The sequence below is a fragment of the Mustela nivalis genome (assembly GCF_964662115.1).
Source record: "Mustela nivalis genome assembly, chromosome: 8".
NCBI lineage: Eukaryota > Metazoa > Chordata > Mammalia > Carnivora > Mustelidae > Mustela > Mustela nivalis.
Genome location: NC_139027.1, coordinates 64,375,739 through 64,400,208, shown reverse-complemented (window position 1 = coordinate 64,400,208; position 24,470 = coordinate 64,375,739).

Genomic DNA, 24,470 nt, shown 5'->3' with positions numbered 1-24,470 from the left:
AGGCAGCCCGATAAGTGAACTCTTAATCGTCTTCACCTATTTGACCCATCCTCTGCCAACCTCCTCTTGCATTGATTAATTTGCAAATATTCTTGCATCCCCCCCAAAAATCCTCCTTGACCGTGGTGATGGTGTTTAATGTATTGTTGAATTTGGTTTGCTAATATTTTATAGAGGATATTTGCATTTTTGTTTCTCTGATACACTGGCCTGTAGTTCGTTCTTTCTTTCTTTCTTTCTTTCTTTCTTTCTTTCTTTCTTTCTTTCTTTCTTTCTTTTTCTCTCTCTCTCTGTCTTTAATAATGTCTTTATCTGGTTTCAATATCAGGTTAATGTTGGTCTCATAGAATAAATTTGGAAGATTTCATTCATCTATTTTTTGAAATAGCTTGAGAAGAATAGATAATAACTCTTCTTTAAATGTTGGATAGAATTCACCTATTAAGCTATCTGATTCTGGATTTTTATTTGTTGAGAGTCTTTTGATTACTGATTCTATTTCATTGCTGATAAGTAGTCTGTTCAAAGTTTTTATTTCTTCTTGATTCAGTTTTGGGAGGTTATATGTTTCTAGAAATTTATTAATTTCTTCAGAGTTGTCCAGTTTGTTGGCTTATAGTTTTTCATAACATTCTTTTATAATCCTTTGTACTTCAGTGTATCAGTTGTTATTTCTCTCTTTCATTTCTGATTCTGTTTATTTGACTTCTTTCTCTCTCTCTCTCTTTTGTTGTTTTGTTTGATTAGTCTGGATAAAGGTTTATCAATTTTGTTGATCTTTTCAAAGAAACACCTCCTGGTTTCATTGAGCTTTCCTATATTTTTTTATTTTCTATTTTGTGTATTTCTTTTTTAAAAAAATATATTTTATTTATTTATTTGACAGAGAAAAAGAGATCACAAGTAGGCAGAGAGGCAGGCAGAGAGAGAGAGAGGTGGAAGCAGGCTCCCCACTGAGCAGAGAGCCTGATGCAGAGCTTGATCCCAAGACCCTGAGATCATGACCCTAGCCGAGGGCAGAGGCTCAACCCACTGAGCCACCCAGGTGCCCCTATTTTGTGTATATCTGCTCCAAACATATTATTTCCATCCTTTCACTGCTTTGGGGTTGTTTATATGTAAGATTAGGTTATTTATTTGAGATTTTTCTTGCTTCTTGAATTAGGCTTGAATTGCAATAAACTTCCCTCTTAGAATAACTTTTGTAGTATACCAAAGTTTTTGGACCATTGTGTTTTCATTTTCATTTGTCTCCAGGTATTTCTTTTTTGGCGATTCTTATTATATGAATGTTATTATACTTGATAGTGTCACTGAGTTCCCTATTTTCTTTCTTCTTTTTTAAAAAAATTTCTCCTCTTCAGCTTGTTTGTTTTCAGTTACTCTGTCCTTCCAGGTTGCTGATTCATTATTCTGCTTCCTTTAGTTTACTATTTATTTCTTTTGTGTATTTTAAATTTTGATTATTGAGTTCTTCATCTCTGATTTTGTTTTGCTTTGTTTTCTATCTCTTAAGGATCTCACTGAGATTTTCCACTGTTTTCTTAAGTCCAGTGAATATATTTATGATCATTACTTTCAGTTTTTTATCAGGCACTTTACTTATCTCCATATTGTTTAGCTCTTTTGCTATGATTTTCTCCTATTCTTTTATTTGGGGCATATTCCCCTACCTCCTCAATTTGTCTAACTCTCTGAGTCTGTTTCTCTGTGTTAGGAAAGTCATCTATGTCTCCTGCTCTTAAAAATAGTGACCTTATGAAGAAGAAGTCTTATAGTGTCCTGCGGGGCAGGGTCTTCTGTTCACCAGAACAGAGGTGTGATGTGAGCATCCCGCTGTTCTGGCTGAGCTGCTTTTGCCTTCAGTCTAGTGAACTGCAATGTATCCCTTTGCTTGTTGTGGGCAGGCTTTATTCCATGTGTAGCTGTGGATGGATTCCTGCTGAGGGTGTGTTGAAGGGGATTGGTCTGTGGGAGAATATGGGTGTGGGTGTTGTGTGTCAGCAAGGTTTGTGCTGGTCTGCTTGTGGGAGTAGACCTGGTGTCCCTTTGGAGAAATCCTGCCAAGGGGGATCTTCAGAAGACCAAAGAAGCAGGTTGCATGGTGTTAGCAGGGTTTGCTCTGGTCTGTGAGGGGGGATCTGGAGCTCCCTTACAGAACTTATTGGGAGGACTGGTTGGAGGAGGCTGGTCTGCAGGATAATGTGGGAGAAGCATGCTGCTGTCAAGCTAGGTAGAGGGTATTTGTGTTATCCTGTTTCTGCCTAGTGTTGCTGTATCTAGGCTGGAGTGACTTGGTGCTTGCCAGCTTTTTTCTTTTTTGCAAAGTCTCCTAAAGATCCCTGGTCCACCAACATATTATTTGAGATTAGTAAATAAATCTCCCTGCAATATACCGGAAGCATTTTTTCAAACTGCAGCTTCTATGCTATATGTCACTGGGGCTGTTTTTGTATGTTAAGTGTGGCGACTTAGCTTCCTGTAGTCCTTTGACTTTCCTAGTGCTGTCTACTGATTTTTTAAAAATTCCAGATGTTGGGGCACCTGGGTGGCTCAGTGGGTTAAAGCCTCTGCCTTCAGCTCAGGTCATGATCTCAGGGTCCTGGGATCGAGCCCTGCATTGAGCTTTTTGGTCAGCCAGAAGCCTGCTTCCTCTTCTCTCTCTGTCTGCCTCTCTGCCTACTTGTGATCTCTGTCAAATAAATAAATAAAATCTTAAAAAAAAATTCCAGATGTTATAAGATTATAAGAAGTCATAAAGTTAAGCCCATCTGTTTTCACTGGTAAATGTTATGGGGATTTGTCTTCTCAGTGCTGTTGCACTGGGGTGCTTGGTATGAGGTCTGCCCCTCTTCTTTCTTGATGCCTGTGGTGTCCCATCCTCCCTCAGACATTCTCACAGATCATTTTGGTTCCTGAATGTGTCTCTGCATTTTGTACCCTTTTCAGTGTGGCCTCTTCTCTACATTTAGCTGTGGAGAGTTGTTTTCCAGGTTATTACAGTGATGTAGGTATTATCTGGGTGTGTCTGTGGGATGAAGGGAGCTACGATCCTCTTACTCTACCATATCCTAGAATAGTAAAATTGAAATTCCCGCAATTATTGATCTGTTCTCTAATCTGTATATATATGTTTTCTTTTTATTATGAACTGTGTTGCTGTGAGCATCCTTGTACATGTATCCTGGTGCACATATGAAAATGTTTCTCTAGAGTACAGGAGTAGAATTGCTATTTCAGAAGTTATGTAAAAATTCAATTTTACAAAAAAATGAAAATTTGCTTTCCAAAGTGATTGTGTCAATTTATACTGCCAACATGACTGTTTAATTATATATATTGAATCACTTGTTGGTCATTTTCCAGTTTTAATAATTCTCGTGGTTGATAGTAATTCTTCACATAGTTTTAACTCACATTCCCATAAGTAATGACTTTGAGCTTGTTTTCCATATTTTTATTGACCATTTTGATATATGTTTTGGGAAGTGTATATTTAAGTCTTTAGCCCATTCTTCTATTAGGTTTTATGTATTTTTCTAATTGATTTGTAAGAATCTCTTAAAATGATATGTATTCTGGGGCGCCTGGGTGGCTCAGTGGGTTAAAGCCTCTGCCTTCGGCTCAGGTCATGATCCCAGGGTCCTGGGATCGAGCCCCACTTTGTGCTCTCTGCTTCGCAGGGAGCCTGCTTCCGCCTCTCTCTCTGCCTGCCTGTCTACTTGTGATCTCTGTCTGTCAAATAAATAAATAAAATCTTTAAAAAAATGATATGTATTCTGGGCATAAACTTTTGTCAAATTTGCCAATATCTTCTGACAATATATGTCTTACCTCTTCACTTCTCTAATGGTATATTTTTGTGGACTTTCAGTGTAGTTCTGTATATCTATTTTGTTTGTGTGTTAGTGTATTTTAACCATATCTAAGAACTCTCTTTATAGTTCAGATTCTTCTATGAATTTATTCTGTGTTATTATCTAGAAATGTTAGTGTTTTGACTTCACATTAATGTCTTGAATTAGAATTTTTGGTATGATGTGTAGTCATGCTCTATTTTTCCCTATATTTGTATTCAGTTCCCAGAATCAACTTTGTCATGTGTTTTCTGTATCTTTTTTTTTTCATAAATTAATCATTCATATATATAGGCTTCCTATTTTGTTCCCTTTGTCTTTTTAACAATATTATAGTATCTTTATTACTATAATAAAAAAAAATCTTGATTTTCTTTTTAACAACTATGGCCAGTGTGTCAAAATCATCTGATAGGAAAGTTCACTTGGAAGAATACATGTGATAAGATCAATGGCCAGTGAGAAAACCAAATCTACAGTGACGGGACCATGAAATACTACTTTCTGGGGATGCCCGAGTGCTTTGGTCAGTTAAGCATCTGCCTTTGGTTCAGGTCATGATCCCAGAGTCCTGGGATCCTTGCTTGGCAGGGATCCTGCTTCTCCCTCTGCCTGCTGCTCCCCCTATTTGTGCTCTCTCTCTTTTTTCTCTCTCTGACAAATAAATAAGTAAAACCATTTAAAAAAGAAAATAAAGAAATACTGCTTTCTGACAGAGTGTAAAACAGTGAGTAAACCCAAGAGAATAATAGAAATCATATAAAAAAAGAATATTCATCGTGTTCATCTTTCTATCTGAAACTGATGCTCACATATATTGAAACACAGACTTTGTGTTGAAATATGGACTTGAGCTAATGTGTTCTTGAAACCTTGCTCTTTCTACTGAATGTACACTTGAAAAGGGGCTGGCTGTATCTCCAATGAACTTTATAGATACGAAATAGAGAAAATCCAACTGCTTTCACCTACCACTTATCTTTAGTAGCAGTGTATTCAAACAGTATGAGCTAACTACCAGAATGACTCAATCTTGGGTCAGTGGACTGTATACTCTACGAAGAGTCTTTATAGCTGATGATTTAAGGTATAAGTGATTATGGATATATGTATTGAGAGTACAGATGCAACTTTTTTTTAGTTTATTATGTATATTGGGGAAAATTCATAGGGTTGAGTTCCTGTGCTGTTGCCAGGTTCTGAGCTTGAAAATGCTAGTGATGCTTTTAACCTCAGTTTAACATTGTTAGAAAGTGCCAAGATCAAGGACTTCAGTTCAAGGTGATTTTTCCCAACCATCTTTACCATAGTAGGCTCTATATGTGAAAAAAATAATGCCCCAGCAATGTTTTGGAGTTTTGGGGAAGGTGAAAAGTATAAGATTTGAAATTAAAAATTTTCATTCAGCCAAACAGGGAGTTGAAAAGTTAAAATTTGCAATGTAATTTAAGAAACAAAGATGACCTTAAATCTGGTTCACAGAGCATATTATCTCCATTGCTTTTGAATTTATGTGCTAATGATATGGCATATCATGGCTAATTATATCAATAATAATATAGTATACTTAATATCTATTTGAATAATAAAAATTAAAATGCAGTTTCAGGATTGAAGTTCAAAAGTCATTTTATTTTTAAACATTTAAAGAGAATGTAGACATTAGACTGTGAAAACAGATATCTTTGGGTCATAGTCAATCTGCAGTACTTTTTCTAGAGATTCATATCTGCATCTATTTTTATAATATAATTAATGTATATTCATGAAAGTGGATCTGAATTAGGGCTGCTTTTTTAAAAATATTTTATTTATTTATTTGACACAGAGAGAAAGAAAGAGGGGCAGATAGGGAACAGGCAGGGGGTTAGGAGGGAGAGAAGCAGGTTTCCTGCTGAGCAGGGAGCCTGATGCCTGCCTCCATGCCAGGACCCTGGGATCTTGATCTTGACCCAAGCTGAAGGGAAGTGCTCAATGACTGAGCCACCGAGGCGCCCCCCACGGCTGCTTATTTTCTTTTCCATTTTTTTCTTGACCAACTTTTGAGTAATAGTTTATTCTTCTTGTCCATTGAGAGGTCATTTTAAGTCATACTGACCATACAGAGAAGTGAAATACCATAACCAAATAATGGATAGTAATAGCCTCATTATCTTGATGTAAGTTTGTCAATGGCAAAGATGCAACTGGTTTCTTAAATTGCTTGACCAGATCAGCATTGTGCCTTTATATTCTTGTTGTACCTGTAGAATGCAGTCAAGTCTATGGAAGTCGCCCCATTCCACACTCCCATGAAAGCCGTCTAAGTTAAAGATGGAGAGGTAGTGTTATAGCATCTGTCATGCTCTTTGACCACCCCATTTTTTTTAATTGGCTATAATACATTAAAGTACACAGTATCTGTGCAGCTCAATATACTAATATGTGAAAATACCGGTGTGGTCATCACTGTGGGCAATAAAATGAACATTGGAAGTGCTCAAGGAGCTCCTAACCTATTTCTTCCCAATCATTAGACCTACTATTCCGTCTGCAGTGTATGAGCTTTCTGGTTTCTCTAAATCTTTAGCAACATGTAGTGTTGTCTGTCTTTTTCATGTTAGCCACTCCAGTGGCGATATGATGTCATTATATTGCAGTATTAATTTAGGGAAATTCCTAATGAAATTTGGTCCCATAATTCTCTAAGTCCTCTAAGCCTAATTCTCTAGTCAGAGATTCTGAGAATTACTAAATATCATTAATGTGTTTAATTTCTACTTAAGTTATTTAGAATGACATGTATTGTTTGCAGCTAAGTATCTTGTTGATACTGAGGAGTAAGAATATATAATGTTTGGAAGTAATTGATTAAAAAAGAAAGACATTTACAGAGAATATATGGCATGAAGGGGCAGTGTACAAAGAGAAATAAACAGTTGTCCAATGGGTTGTTAGAAATAGGTAAGCCCAGGAAAATATATTATCTTTAAAAACCAGTTCTATTTTTTATACTGTCCTTTTACATTGATTAAAATAGAATTGTTACCATTCTATATGCTAGAATATTTTGAGAAATACATATCTTTGGAAAAGTGAGCAATAAATGTAGTGGTTGGAAAATGGGCAGAGTTTGCTCAAAATATAGTATTAAAGAGATAAATCACTGCAGTTAGAGCTGAAGGAAATTGTAAGGATACTTTCAAAAATTCAGCTTTGCATCATGAAATATAGGTGCTTCTTGGTACCTTCCATAATCCATAATCCATTGCATTTTCATATATAGCGTTCATACATTAACACACTTCCTTTTAATCTTGCAAAAGAAAATAAGTACTGTTCTTGACCAGTGTTTTCCATACCTGGCTGATAATTAAAGTAATCAATTCTGGTCTTAAACTCAGGTATAATAAGTCAGAATTTCTGTATAGGCTCTGGGGGGAAGATGTTTCTTGTAGCCTTAGATATTTTGGTGATCATGAAGTTTTGAAAGCTATTGGCATAAACTTCACTTCATACAAATCAGTATTTTATTTAAGAAATTTTGGGAACATTTTCTCTTGAGGAAAACACATGGAATGTGTTAAATCCATAAGACAAATACCATTTATGATAGAATTTAACAAACTTGTCTGGCCATTAGGTGTTAATTTTATTTTGTCTTTCTTGATTTCTTTCTGAAATTTTATTATTTGATAAAGTAAAAAACATAAATACTGGAATTAAAGTTAGAAGGAATGGATTTGGGTATATCTTAGCTACTTTCTAGCCTTGGGAAATTATTTAACCTCTCAAGCATCTTTTTCCCCTAATGTATTAAATAAGAATATTGTCAGACTGTGTGGACTTTGAGTTATGTGTGTGTGTGTGTGTGTGTGTGTCTTTATCTGTGTCTCTATGTGTTTGGCTTATGTATGTATCTGTGCATGCCAGTTTTAGTTGGACTGAAGTCAAGTGTTTCTTTACTTTCTTAGGTGTCATTTTATTAAAAGTTAGGATGAATAACATTATCCTCTTGCTTCTCAGTACCCTGATTGCATGACAGATTGGCTGATGACACTGTGTATAGTATTTAATTGGTATTATATAACAGCTTACAATTTCCTTCTATAAACTAATAAAATAACTGTGTTAATGTATCTTGAGTCTCTATCAGATTATCTATACAAAGGCAGCACTTACATGACTTCTTTAAGAAACATACCTTAATATATGCTTTGGTGAGTGCTGTGAAGTGTGTAAACCTGGTGATTCACAGACCTGTACCCCTGGGGATAAAAATATATGTTTATAAAAAATAAAAAAATTAATAAAAAAATATATATGTTTATAAAAAATAAAAAATTAAAAAAAAGAAACATACCTTAACTTACAATGGTGTTTATTCATTCAAAAAATATTTATTGAATACTTACTATGTCTTAGGCATTTTTCTTGTTTTTGGAAGGTATAGTAGTAAATAAAAGAGACCATGTCGGAGGGATTAAATTCCAGTAGTTGGAGAATACATATTGTAAATGGGAAAATATCAGTTTCTCCAAGACTCCTGATATCCAAGCTCATATCTATTATAAGCATCTTAAATTTGACCACTGACTTGCCTTTTGCTAAATTAACAATTTCTAACATGAGAAAAGAATTTTGCAAATGTATAACTTTTGTTCGGTTTAGCACAGTACTGGATAAATAAGTAGAAGATAAGTATTTCTTATCAGGCTATGTTGACAATGAAGGTGTATCATTTATAAAAAATTCGGTGGGAGAAAGAGCAAAGTTTTTTAAAGGCGCTGCTTGAAATCATGGTAAGAGGTAAAAAGATTTTCTCTTCTCCAACCCTGATGTCCTAGAGCCAAAGATGAGAAGTGGGTTAGATTCTGTGAATCTAACAGCAGAAGGATCCTATGAGGACAAGACAATTCAAGCCTTAGACCAGAATCTAAGTTGTAAACAGATAGGGTACATTAATGTAAGTCAGAAAAGTGGTCATGAAATGAGAAAAGAATCAAGTTTTTTAGCTGAAAATACATGTAAACCTAGATTTAAAAACTGAAGATGGGAGACCAAAAAGTAAGCAGAGAGTTACAGTTAGGTATGATGTGGTACAGAGACAGGGTGTCTAGGAATAATTTTGGTTATAATAATATTGCTTCAAACAGCTGTGTCCTTTTGAGTCAGTCATGCATGCCTGCCATGAGGCTTTAAGTTTTTACATGAATAAGTAAGGGGAAAGGAATTGCTGTCCCAGTCTGTTCAGTATTTAATAGATGTTTATATATGTGCCATATTATTCAATTTATATTCCTTATTCTGAGTGAAATACCAATATTTATAAAGTTCTTTTCTATTTTGTCATTTGATACCAAGTCCTGCTTAGAAAAAAAATAATGACTCATCCATATCTAGTCTACATATTACAAATGTAATCTTCTCATTTATATTAAAATACTTATTGGGGCACCTGTGTGGCTCAGTGGGTTAAGTCACTGCCTTCGGCTCAGGTCATGATCCTAGGGTCATGGGATCAAGTCCCGCATCAGGCTCTCTGCTCAGCAGGGAGCCTGCTTCCTCCTCTCTCTCTCTGCCTACTTGTGATCTCTCTGTCAAATAAATAAATAAATTCTTTAAAATACTTATTAACCAACTGCTAGGGTCAAAGCAAAGTATTTGTATCTAATAAGTTGTGCAGTCATGTGCAAGAATAAAACACTTCCTAAACTTAATTTTTGGGAAAAACTAAACTCATAATGACAACTATGAGTTTTGTAACTTATGAGTATTGTAATCTTTATTTTTTACCTTTGTTTCAGAAAAGAATTTGATGGTGTTTGTCTTTTGTGAAAATAAATTTTTCCCTGATAAGATTATTGATGAGCTAATAGATTAAGATACATGAAGGAAAGACATGGGGGGGGGGAATTCCAGGAAAAACAAAGGCAAGAGCCTTTGCAAAGAATCTGTGGTGTAAGAGACATAAATTCTTCAAAAACTTGAAGAAGCCATGTGGCTAGAATGCAGAGAACTGAGAGGACCATAATGTTAAGGGTGAGGCATGATAGGAGCAAGACCATAGGGGAATTGGAAGACCATGGGAAGAATTTTGGTCTTTAGCATAAACTCAGAAGAAGCCAATGGATTATTTTAATAAGGAAGATAGAGAATAGTCTCACAAAATTAGGTTCATAATTTTTAGATAACTCTGTCTATGGATTGAACACTTACTGGAAGGGGTTAAGAGTACATATAAGGAGGCCTGTTAAGAGGCTGTTGTAGTGGTGTAGGAAAGGGAATTGTAAGAGAGGAATTATGGTGGTTTTGGACTATTGGATTTGACTGGAGGGGAAAGAAGGACTCTAGAATACTTCCTGGATTTCTCACTTGTATAATTGGATAGAAGTTGTGAATATTCATTGAGGTGGAGAACGCTGGGAAGGAAAAGGTTTATTTTGGATATGGGTCTTTATGTTATCCCAGAGGGAGGTTATGTTGGAATATGGTCCTGGAATTTTCAAGAATGGTCTAACCTGGAGGTACAATTTTGTCAAATTATTAGTGTATTGGTGGGAATCAAAGCCTTCAGTGAGGATGAAATTCCATGGAGAAAAAAGTTTTGATGGTGAAAGAAGAGGGTTTTGAGTTAACCCAGAGATGACAATGGGACAAGTCTAAAACTCACCAAGAAGTGTATAGTATCACCTACCTCAAAGAAATCTTATAAATGACAGTGGATAACAGTATTGAATCCTACTGAGAAGTCAAGAAAAATAAAGACTGCAAAATGACAGTTTCTGCTACTATCTATATTCAGTTAAGCAGGCAGCCAAAATGAGGTTATTCATGTCAAAGAGTTAGGGCTCTCTATTTCACAGTTGTTTAATGCGAAAGAGAGGAAATGTATATTTGTGTACAGAACATTTAGAAGTGTCATTATTTTGGGGAGCAAATGTGAGGATACAACTGAAGACCCTAGGAAACAATTCCAAGGAAAAGAGACTAGATTCTAGCCTTGGAGTTACTGCCTGGCACTAGCACTAAATTAGATTTCTCCTGCTGTTTCCTTCTCAGCAGGGTTTTCCATGGCAACCAAGTGTAAATGGTTCTGCCAGGTGAACAGGTCAGTACAATTACAGCCATTTGTCTTACTACTCTTATTTTTCATATTACGAAGCCTGTAGTTTTGTTTGGGAGCCTATTAAAATTTAGTCAAATTTCTTGTCATAGTTTCAGTCAAAGCTTTTAAAAGTCCTTTTGCAAACAAGGAAAAATTGTATATATAATAAAACTAAATCTAAGTGAAGAATATATATAAATTGGAATCAAGTTTTGAATAGAAGAATAACATGAGTTTTTAAAACCATATATATAAATTTGAATTTATATAAATTGGAATCAATATATAAATTGGAATCAAGTTTTGAATAGAAGAATAACATGAGTTTTAAGTATAAACGAACATAACCCTGTTATGTCTTGGTGGAGGACACATAGAGCTAGCTTAAACAGCTTTAAATATCAAGTAACAGTCAGAAGTGAAATATATGACTATGTGAAGCTTAGCACACTCTTAGAAATTTATTTTTCTTACTGAAGACAATAGACATAATTGATGAATCATTAAACTGAAAACATAAACATAGCAAACTTTTCATTTATGAAAGGAGTAGCACATTGATTTTAATCTTCACACATACTACTCAACACTGAAGAAAAAAAAAATCCCAATGTAATATTTTGACTGACAAAATGGAGATGATTTTCCTAAAGTGACCTTAACAGTATTTTGAGGGATGCCTGGGTGGCTCAGTTGGTTAAGTGTGTGCATGCAAATTATTCATGCAAGCCTATAAGGTGGCACTGAAACCTAGCACGGATCTGTTTAGTCATATATGCTGTTATGTACACTGTGAAGTGGCAGATAGTTTGCTGTCACTATTCACATGCCAGTAATTTTGACCAAGTTTTAAATTGATTTGGTTTTGATTTCTAGGAACAAACTAACTGTAAGGGTCTTGACTTAATTTATAGATTTAAAAACTGCCATCTTGAGATCTTCCACAATTCCTTCTAAGTTGAATGTTCCATTTGAAATGAAAATGACTCAGTTTAATTTTAGGTCTCAAGAAAAATATAAACTGAATTTGCAACCTTTAGAAATCACAAGCCATTAATGCATAACAAAACTGAAAATGGGTTAAAGCCTAGTTATTCATTAAATATTTAGTACAGTTGAGGGTTTGATTTGATTACCTTATGTCAATTTCCAGGAAAGATAATACAGGTTCGGATTTATCTGTGCCCTGAGCTACTGATTATTGTGGATCATTTGTTCTGGGCATGATCTGAACTTGGAGGTATTTAACTTCTTCTCAAGCATTTATGATAAAAGAAAGAGGGATTGCTTGCTCAGAGAAGTGAGCAATAATGTGTAAGGTTTCTATTTTAAGCTAATGGATTCCACTTGGGACAACAATGCTCTAAGATGCAGGGAGAACTAAACACTTGACTCATGAAAGACAATATTTTGAAAATCCTACAAGGGAGAGATTTTTACAATTCTGAAAGACTATGAAGATGGCAACTCTCTCATTTCATTATATTACACTGTTTCAAATTATGCTATTAACATACATATGAAAACTTTCTTGGTAATGACAGTAATGATGGGGTGAAAGTTTTTGGTTGTAAAGTATCTCCCAATCTCTTCCCCCACTACACACACACACACACACACACACACGTACACACACGCTGTATACATGTGCTATAAACTCTTTGAGCTTTATTCTACCACCACTTTGGTCACAGTAACACAAGAATTTTTTCTATACCTTTTTGTGTACAGAATAAACAAATTATTAGAACCCCTGGGACTAACAAGAATTGAAGCGAGAAGGGAGAATCCTGTACATCTTATATGTTTTCTTTATGTTATTTCTTGGTTTATAACTAAGCAAAACAGAATGAGAGTCATATCATGAATCACTAAAATTATGGTTTAATTAAACTTACATGCCCTGATCCCCAAAGCAGTGTAATGATATTAATTTTAATCTATTTACATTATGGAACATTAAAGTAAGGCTCTTGACAGGGTGGATGAGATGGTTACTGTCCTCTTCCATCAAATACTATTTGTGCACGTATTCTCCATAGATAGATTTTCTATTAGGGAGATATTTTAAAATGACTGGCAAACCATTATTTTAATGTTTTGCTTGGCTTTTCTTCTTCCTGGATCCAGCACTTCATAGGAAGCTTTATGTTTCTTATGTTCTGTAATAATCCTGTTAACATGGGCTTTATTACTGGCATCTCGGTAGAGATTTGGAAAGCAAAAGAGTAGCAGGGGACTTTTGTTATTTGCATGTCTGGAAGATTGACAATCTGTCTCTTCTGCTGGTTATGACTTAGTATAGAGTAGTTCATAGTAAGTTAGCTGTTTTTAGTAATAGAGTTGAGACTCAGTGTGTCACAACTGTATTACAAGAAATAAGTTACTTATACAGATTACTAAAAGTTGCACAATAAAATCAAATTGGGATAACCTATCAGATCATCATTCTAATTATGCATTTTCCCTTACATTCAGATATTAGTTTTTGAGTGGGAAATACAATCTTGGGATAGCATCACAAACAAAAGGTCATAATCCTGGGTAGGTATGTGAGAAAATATGGTGCATATGATAACATCATATGTGTGTCTATCAGTGTAAAAATTGTAGAATTACTGATAAAGGATGTGGAATGGTGATTCTAAAATTTTACATGTATATATATATATATATATATATATAGAGAGAGAGAGAGAGAGAGAGAGACAGATAAAATAGATTTTATAAACATGTGAATATGTATGTATGTGTCACAGGTAAAATAGAAAAATCAACATTTCTTTTATCATAGCACTTTCATTACTAATCACATTGTATATAAATCTTCTGTTAAAGATTTTGTTACTGTAAGTAAATTGAAAGTAAGGACTATGCCTTGAGTTTTCAGTGGCTTATGGAAGGGATGCATTTTGCAAGCCCATTTAAGTAAGTGAACAATGTTTTGGTACTCATTTATTTGCTTAATATCATAGACAAATAATGCAAATTCTGTTCCATTGGCTGCATATGACACAACTATTACATTTATGCTTCCAAATTCAGTTTCTATCTTTCTCTCCTCTGTGCTATGCTCTTGAATTTGATCTATATGGAGTACATCAGCTTTAGTCTATGGGGAATTCTGGCAGGACATCTGAGAGAAGAAGGGAGGAGGGTGAGGTTAGGACATTTATTACTCCAACTCACTTTGGTAGCTCTGTCATCGTCTGGCTGAATCCTTAAGTGAAGATCATAGCTCTGTCAGGTAACCATCTACACAAAGTGCTTTCTCTCTCTCTCTCTCTTTTTTTCTTTCTTTCCATCCCTCCCTTCTTTTTCACCCCTACCTTTGCTGTTCCCATGCCCTGCTCCCAGGTTCCAGTAACTCATTTCCAATCCCCTCTCATTGGGCCCAAAACTGGTGATGATACCCTACTCCCTGATGTTAATAGGTTGAGGACCTGCAGTTTCTTGAGGTCTCCCTTAACCATGTCCACACTTCTACAGTTTCTTTATTAAATGTTTCTTAAATTATCCAGTATGATGTGCCTTGTCTATCATGCTGGTGTCTTATCTGATACACTAATCTCAGTGAAATAAATTCTGAAAATAGAAATGTTCTGGACATTGCCAAATCATGTTGATTTATTTAACTGTTACTTTAATACTTACAGAATTGTAATTTTTGTTCTAAATAGAGAGTCATGTTTTTATAAAAACCAATTTCCTAATGGCATCTAAAACCAAAGCTCTTTGACAATTTTCATATTAAAGAAGCAAACAATACATGGTATTCAGTTAAACTACCATATTCAAAATGATGCTATTAAACATTTACTATAACTTTTCACTCCTGGGTGTATATAATAAAAATATTTGAGATTAGTGAGGCATGGTTACTCTGCTTGCCTCAGCTTGTGATGCCAGTGCCTTCATTCCTTCCTTTTACCCACAGTAGTTTACTGTGGCTGTTTGAACATGCCAAGCTCATGTTCTTTTCAGGACCTTTATATTTGTATAGGTATATTTTATACATCTTCTGTGTCTTCCTTCATTTTACTCCTTCATACTACTTAGGTCTTAACTCGAATGTGACCTTTACAGGGGCCTTCTCTGTTCTGTCTAAAATATTTATTCATCACCCATTGTACTCTCTATCTTGACGCTAATCCATTTGCTCTCTAGCATATTCACTGTCTAAAAATATATTTTGTTATGTTATATTCATATTTATTTGTTACTGGTCTTCACCTTCCCCCAGCTAAGCTCCATAGAAACATAGATAATGGTTTCCTCAGAGGTAGAATAGTCCCTGGTAAGCAATATTTTAGCAGATTTATTGATATAGTTTATATATATATATGTATATATATGTGTATATATATATACACACATATATGTGTGTGTGTGTATATATATATATATGTATACACATATATATATATATATATATATATATTTTGTTCTAAGTTGAGTGGTCCATTTGAAGTGAGAAAAAAAAGTCAACATTTCCTAATGGGAAAAAGACAGACTCATCAACAAATGGTGTTGGGAAAAATGGACAACAACACGCTAAAGAATAAAACTGGGCCACTTTCTTACACCAAACACAAAAATAAATTCAAAATCAATTAAAGCCATAAATGTGAGACTTGAAACCATAAAAGTCATGGAGGAGAACACAGGCAGTACCCTCTTCAACATTGGCTGTAGCAACTTTTTCTAATCATGTCTCCTGAGGCAAGGGAAACAAAAGCAAAACTAAACTATTGGGATTTCATCAAAATAAGCTGCTGCATAGTGAAAGAAGCATTCAACTAAAAGGCAACCTATGGTATGGGAGAAGATATTTGCAAATGACCTCTCTGATAAAGGGTCAGTATCCAAAATAAAGAACTTACCAAATTCAACACCCAAAAAAACAAATAATCCATTTAAAAAATGGGCAGAAGACATGAATAGTTATTTTCCAAAGGAGAATGGCCAACAGACACATAAAAAGGGGCTCAATATCACTGATCATCAGAGAAATGCAAATCAGGATTACAATGAGTTATCACCTCACATCAGTCAGAATGGCTAAAATCAACAATACAAAAAACAAGTGCTGGGAGGATGTGGAGAATGAGGAAACTTATTGCACTGTTGGTAGGAATGCAAACTGGTGCAGCCACTCTGGAAAACAGTATGGAGGTTCCTCAAAAAGTCAAAAATAGAACTAACCTATGATCAAGCAATTACCCTGCTGAATATTTATCCAGAGAATATAAAAATACTAAATCAAAGTGATACATGCGCCTTGACATTTATAGCAGCACTATCAACAATAGCCAAATTAGAGACACCTCTGGATCCAGTGGAAACATTAAATTGTCTTTTTACTTCTCCACTGGGTTTACATTTTTTAGCTGTCAGTGGCATTTCAAGTCTTCTGAAAACAGTGTGGCAGTATGTAGGTCCATAGCACAGTACAAGCAACATCTAATAACAGTTTCCATTGTAGAATGATTTCAGATACTTGAATAAATCAAATATTTAGTTGAGAAAAATAAAATACAATAGCCAAATCATTGAAACAGCCCAGTGTTCATTGATGAATGGATAAAGAAAATGTGGTAAGTGTGTATACACACACATAATGGAATATTACTCAGCTATTGAAAAGTATGAAATCTTGCCATTTTGCAATGACATGGATAGAGCTAGAGAGTATTATGCTAAATGAAGTAAGTCAGTCAAATTCTGTCAGAAAAAGATAAATAGCATATAATTTTACTCATATGTGGAATTTAAGAAACAAAACAAGAGAACAAAGGGGGAAAAAGAGAGAGAGGGAGGCAAACCAAGAAACAGACTCTAAACTATAGAGAACAAACTTATGGTTACCAGAGAGGAGGTGAGTAGGTGGATGAAAAAAATATGTGGTGGGGATTAAGGAGTGCACTGGCTGACATGAACAAGGGGTGTTGGATGGAAGTGTTGAATCGCTATATTGTACACCTGAAACTAATATTACACTGTGTGTTAACTAACTGGAATTTAAATAAAAACTTAAAAATATCAAGTATGCAGCTTAAAGCACAGAACTGAGCATCCATTACCACAATCAACTTTAAAACATTTCATTACTTCAAAAGAAACCATGTACCTCTTAATTGTTTCCTCTGCCCTCACCTCTTCAGACTCCCAAACCGTGACAAACACTAATCTTGTATATATCCAATTGATTTTCCTGTTCTAGATATTTAGTATAAATAGAATCATACACTATGTGGTCTTGGTCTTTTATGACTGACTTCGAACACTTGGCATAATGTTTTTAAAGTTCATTCATGTTGTAGCATTTATTACTATTTCATTTCTTTATCTGAATTATATTCTATAGTATGGATATACCATATTTCAGTTATTCATCACATGATGGACATTTAGGTTTTTCCTATTGATTGGCTATTATGAAAGATACTGTTATGAACATTCACATATGTTTGTACATGGTCATATATTTTAATTTCTCTTGAATATATACCTAAGAATGGCACTGATGGGTCATTTGATAGCTCTTTGTTTAATTTTTTGAGGAACCACAAGACAGTCTTCCAAAGTGTCTACACCATTTTACACGCCTACCAGCCAAGTATAAAGGTTCCGATTTCTCTATTTCTTCCCCAGGTAACATGTTTCATTATCCTTCATTTTGATTAGAGCCATTCTAGTAGATGTGAACGTGACCACTGCTTTTGATTTTATATACAACTCTGCTTATTTTGAGTCAAAAGTTAAAGCCTTGAATACAGTCTTTTATTATTTTTCTTATTTTTTGTTTCTTTTTATCTTTTTTTGTTTTTTAATGAATGCATTGAATTTAGAGACTAATAATTTTTTGGAAATGTTTGAGTAAATACTTTTTGCTTTATCTCATTACCAGGGATCTTCTGTGGACTACTGTTATGGAGTACATATTTGTGTCCTTGTGGAATATTGAAACCCTAATCCCCAATGTGATCATATTTGAATATGGGACCTTTGGGAGATACCTGGGTCATAAAGATGGAGCCCTCACAATTGGACTAGTGCTCTTCTAAGAAGAGACACTGGAGATCTTGCTTTCTCTTTTTATTTCTCTCTCTACCATGTGAGTCCAGAACCAAAAAGAGAGCTCATCAGGAACCAAATCAGCTGACACTTTGATCTTGGAATTCCCGGCCTCCAGAACTATAAGAAGTTACTATGCTTAAGCCACACAGTCATTGGTATTTTTTTAGCAGCCTGAACTAAGACAACTACAATGAATTTATTTTTCTAGACAGTGTCTATTACGGAATGGATTTACTCCAAGTGCTTTATGTTATGTGACAGTGGATCTGAATTTGGCAATGGGAAAGAGAAATCTTATAGTCAATTTAAAAATATCAGTGAATTTGAAGACAGGGGCAGAAGTTTACCTGGGGAACAACTTATGTGAATATGTCTGTGCGGTTGGAAGGCTGAATATTTTCTTGTTGTTAGGCATTCCCCCAAAAGATATAAATGTATCATTTTTAGGACATTTCTTCTTAGAACACTATTTTTACCCTTTCAAATTCAAGGTGTAAGGAGACTCATTTCTTTTACAGGATGATAAAGGGGTGCAGGTTACATTTTAATAATGCAAACTGTCAAATAATAGAGGCACATATTTAGAAGAAGGGTTTCAGCAATCTCTGGGTAAATTATAATCCCAGGTCCAACTCTTTTATGATAATAAGAAAGAAATTTTTATGAAGAATTCCAGTGAAGATTGATAATAAAAAAGAATGACAGTTTCTAAGGAGGCAATAAATTGGTACTTTTTTCTTTTATATTTCATGTTTATCAAAAGAATGGCATAAATTTCAAATGCTAGTGGTATTTTATAATCCAAACAGTGAATTGCCTTCTATAGTTTTCTGTAGCATACACAGGAAATATATACTCTTTTTTCTTTTTTTTTTTTTTGACAATGATCATAACCTACTGAAGTAAGTGTGATACAGCTCCTTCAGTGAAAAGAAAAATGTGTTTTCCACTAAAGTTCAATATGGATTGATAACAATTAACCTCAAAAGGATCACAGAAAAACTGTATACATCATTTATTCTTATTTTCTCTATTAAATCACCTTAATATTTTCATCTACAGTATTTGGGTTGTATTGGAGGTGTATTAAAATATTTTCCTGTAATTTACTGTTGCAAAAACAGAGAAATTCTGCTTTTTGGTCTTTTGTGGACGTATTTAATAAATTCAAGACAATTTCTCTACCTTTCCTTTCCTTCCTTTAACTCCAACTCCCCTTACTCCTATTAAGCTTCTTCTAGTTGGTAGAAAAGACAATTAAAATATATAACAAATAAATATGAACATGCAGATGAAATAAGGGAGGGGATGAAGGCTGTGGGAGGGCTTTGAACTGATTAATAACATCTAGTCTGTGTTTTCAAGGTGTCACTCTAGCTGCCGTGTGAAATGTAGACTCTGGTGGGGGTAATTGTGGAAGTAAGATGACTGGTAGGAAGCTATTGCAATAAGAGAAATAATGATTTTTTTGGACTAGCATGTAGGTAGTAGGGTTAGTGAGAGGAATACATAGAATAGTATATCTTGCATACAGGAAAAGAAAAAATGAAGAGGTCAAAGATGGCCTATATGTTGGTGGGGTGACTTATAATTTTTAGTGTTATGGTAAAAAAAAAAAAAAAACATTGATGCTTAGTCTATTCTGTGGACAAAGAAAATAATTGGGCAATTCCACACTTTTAAAATATAATAAGAAAAATTAATTCCATGGGTACTTAATTAATGTCAGGTGATGTCCAATGGTTGTTTGATTTTTATCAAATCACATTAATTTTCATATTTCCCTATAGCTTTTCATAGTTTTCTGAAGGAATAATTGAAAGCAGATTAAGCATTCTTTGATTCAGTAGGCACTTTGTAGAAATTCTGCTTTTCTCTCTCACAATTGGTATTTCTGTAGTAGACATTAGAACACCCTCTGCCAAGAATATAAAGGCTCTAACACATTGAATGCAAGATGATGCAAACCTTTTCATCATGTCCTGAAACAAATTAGCTTTCTGGAAACAGAATCGAATCAAAGCATGTTAAAATGACCAGTAGTTTGAAAAAGTTGAAGAAATGTGCTGTTAGGTGTAATTGTGTCTCTCCTTTAAATTCAGAATATAATGGACTTTTTAACTAGTGGTTGAATTGTCAAATATTTAGAAACCCTCAAGATTTATACAAATTCCATTGTTCATGTAATATTTTATTGAAACAAAACTTTGCTTTTAATGAATTTGAGACTTAGAAAATTTATGAAATTCAGAGTGATTTCCTTAAGCAATGTTGCTAAATATAACAGAAATAGTCTTGCTTCTAGATATTTCCAGTCTTTTGCTGCTGACTCCTACATTATTTTGAAAGTTAGAAACTAGACCAAGGATAGAAGTAAGCAAATATAAACTAGAAGGTTCAGGTTCTGCTTTGAGAAGTCCAGATAACCAATGTCTGAGTATTTAGGGTGAGGTCCAGGATTTTACGAAGTTCCCCTCCTGATGTTCTTCATGTAATATATCATATTGCACTGCTTGCTTTATATCAAGGGTCAACAGAATACAACCCCAATGCCTGTTTTTATAAATAATATTTTATTAGAATACAGACACTGACACTCATTTAGAGTTTTGACAAAGACATTATGGCCCGCCAAGTCAAGAATGTTGACTCTCTGGCCCTTAAGATAGGTAGAGGTAGATATCTAACAAGTTTGCTGATTTGTGCTCTATACTATGGATCCAGGTCCCCCTGCTATGCCTCTGATGTTGTCCACTCACCACGTTCTCCAGAACTATGCCATTGCCCCTTGATTTCACTCCTAGGAGGCATGAACCCCAGACTTAAGTTTCAAAAATATAGCTAACACCAAATAGTGATATTTAACAAAGGTATACAAAGTAAGTTAGGATAGTGGTTTATGAGAAGCAGTGACAAGCAAGATAATATTGTTTCCTTAACTGAGTGTTGGCTACATTGGCTTGTTTGGTTCTGAAAATTCATTGAGTTGCATACTTATAAGATATACACATATAACAATTTAAGAAAAAGCAAAAACTGTGTTGAGAACTTGTGTGTAAAGAATTATTAAACTGGCAGAGAAACGAATTTTAACCAGGATTTTATTTCACTTAACCATGGGCCATGCTTCTCTGTTTGGGATGCCCCTGTCCCTTTTTACTTAGAGGCAACTTTTTAAACTTGATTAAATATATAGATATATAAATTTTAAGTATACTTTTGCCACACTTCTCTGTTTGGATGCTCTTGTTTCTCATTCTCCATAGCTCAGAGTTGGGAGTCCCTCTCAGTTGTACAGAAACTCCCATAGCTCTTTCTTTTACCCAAATCCAGACTCCTCACCTCTTAGTTTTCCCAAAGAGGAGGAAACACTTTCCCCTCCAAACCTTATAATAATCCGTACAATAATGTACTCATGATCACAATGAAGTCATTCTCTCACATTATTACAATTATTATTTGATTATTTGAATGTCCATTGTGAAAAAAAAATTCCTTTATCATGAAATAATTAAAATGCCTATTAAAGGGCTCTCCCCCATTCAGCAAAGAAAAATACAAGAGTTATTGACCTTTATGATGATTTCTCCATGCCCTGAGCAGCAGTTGGTTAATGTACACTTTGACAGCTTTAAAATACCAGCTTACCCATAATGAGAAGCTCCCAGATCTGTTGGAAAATTGTCAGTGGAGTGCTTAAACAGATTTAGGACTCAACACTCCATCTTTTGTGAAGTATTGCTTCTTGCTTTATGTGAGAACCTATGTCTGGACAGCTTATAGAAAAAATTATTCTAGGCAGATACCTATTTTAGGGTACAGTATTCAAAACAGTTTTTTTTTTTTTTTTGGATTTGGTCTGAATCTCACACTACTCTTTGAGCTTTTATTAATAAGGTAATAAGGTCTCACTTTTCATCAAGTCAGTAGGGTTTTTTTTTTTTTAACTTTTTATTTTTTATAAACATATATTTTTATCAAAACAGTTTTTAATAAGCACCACTGTGTGTGTAAATTAGTTACTTAGAAGCAAACACACTGATGAAAAAAATATTTATTGGCAACTGTACCCACAGTTTAAACAGAGATAGTTTTCCGGGTTCTACCACTGAAAAATGAAAACTGAAATTACCCTGACAACAAAGGAACAAATACTTGGGTATACTTAAAATGATAAGTATTCATTTTGAGGCTGTCACCCTTAAGCAACTCTCGGTTCTCTCAAACTTAAGTCCATGGAAATTGGATCATGAATCTTCAATGATCCTTGCACTCAGAAATGCTTCAGGCACTTCTGCCCTTTTCAACCCCCACCCTTAGACACATGCACTGTTTATTAAGAAGCTCTTCTCTCCTAATCCCTCCTAATTTTGCATGATCCTGCCTTTGTACCTTTGTACGGGGAATACTGGATTAATCTGTTTTATATGGGGTGCTTCCAGGGATGTTGCTTCCAGTAATTGTTGGCTGCCCTTACACTTGGGCACAGGGACCTGAGATAGCTCACTGGGCTGTACCTCAAATAGACCTACAGTTTCTCTTTAAACCCAAGTAGTGTTTTTGTTTGTTTGTTTTTTAAGGGAGTTGGGAAAGCAGATGTTGCTGCTTTAATCTTCATCTCATATCACCTCACCTCTAACAAAGCTGCTCAGTGTTCTTTGTAAATGAGTGTTCTTCCAGGCAGGTGGTTTAGAGGAAGAAATATGCTGTTAGATAAACCACTTTTACCTTTAGAGATATGAACCTCATAGGCTGAAGATCCCTGTTCAGTGTGGACTTAGATTTAGGCATGATCTATAAATGGTATCTCATTTTGTTATTAATACAATGATGGCATAGTGAGCGCTCCTGAGTATTAGTAATCTGTACTAGAGGTGGATGTGGGGATGCAAGTAAAAGCATGCATAAAGCACAGTCTCTTGCTCACAAACTGTATTGTCAGTTTAAGTGTCTGCCTAGTCTGAATTCTAGGAGGGCTGTGGTGAGTGACCAGATGATTTCCTTAGGACTAGTGGATTTTTAGGACATGGACTTTCAGTAGTAAAACCAGGAGTCCCAGACCAACAGGAACAGTTGGTCACCCCAATGGAGAAATTTATTTACTTTCTTAAAAACTTCCTCCAAAAGGAGATGCTAAAATCTTTGGGAAAATATGGTATAAACGATGTTTTATCATAGAGTCAGACTAACTCTATCCAGATGTAATCACATACAATATCAACTTTTTGTATAAAGGGCCCTGAGGGTCATATGGTTTTCATTGTCAACTACTTGGTTCTACCATTATAGCATGAAAGCAGCCAATGTATAAGTTAATGCACATGCCTGTGTTCTCCGAAAACTCTATTTACAAAAACAGGCCTTGGGCTGGATTTGGCCCACCGGCTATAGTTTGCTTACTCTAGAGCTAAACTCTTCTTATTTTAAAATTGTTTTTAATATTCTCCATTTATGTTTAAATATATTTAGGTAAATGCAAACGTGTTACATTTAGTTTACAGGGCTTATCAGTATCACTGCTATTATTATCTAATTATAGATGTGTCATAGAACTTAAAATAGTGCAAAGAAACTGTAGGAAAATGTAGAACATAGAATTGCCGTTAAAAATGATTATATTGGTCTAATCTCTAAGGTAATTTTTAGCTCTTACAGTATTCTAGTTATTCTAATACTCTCACAGTATTCTAACTTATTTATTGATGTAAAAGTCTGAGAAGAAAGGAGGATCTATGAATTGGAAGAGGCTGTATATACTATATACTTCTATATAGCCCGTGGTGTTTGACTATTTTAATTGTACTTTGTAACTTTGACTTCCCTAATCAAAGTACACATAATCATCTTGAGAAGTATTTCCCCAATCCAAGATGCAGGCAATGGCACCTTACAGAACAGCAGCTTAGTTGCACACCATACTCCCTTCCCTCTCTGCTTCAACCAGGGCCTCAATAATCCCATCTTGTTCCTTCTACCTGCTGTGCTTCCTTCAACTATGCATCTTTTATTTCCTTGCTCTTTCCTATTCTTGGAATTTTCTTCTATTTGCTTTTTGTCAAGTGTCTATCTACAGATGGATGAGTAAAGAAAAAGTGATATTACACACACACACACTGGAATAATATCCAGCCTTAAAAAAGGAAATACTGGGCACCTGGATGGGTTAAGCTTCTGCCTTTGGCTCAGGTCATGATCTCAGGGTCCTGGGATCGAATTCCGCTCTGCTTGGCAGGGAGCCTGCTTCTTCCTCTCTCTCTCTCTGCTTGCCTCTCTGCCTATTTGTGATCTCACTCTGTCAAATAAATAAATAAAATCTTAAAAAAAAAAAAAGGAAATACTATTTCTGTGACAACATTGATAAACCTTGAGGATATTAAGCTAAGTGAAATAAGCCAGTCAACAGAAAGACAAATACAGTATGATTTCACTTATATGAGTTATTTAAA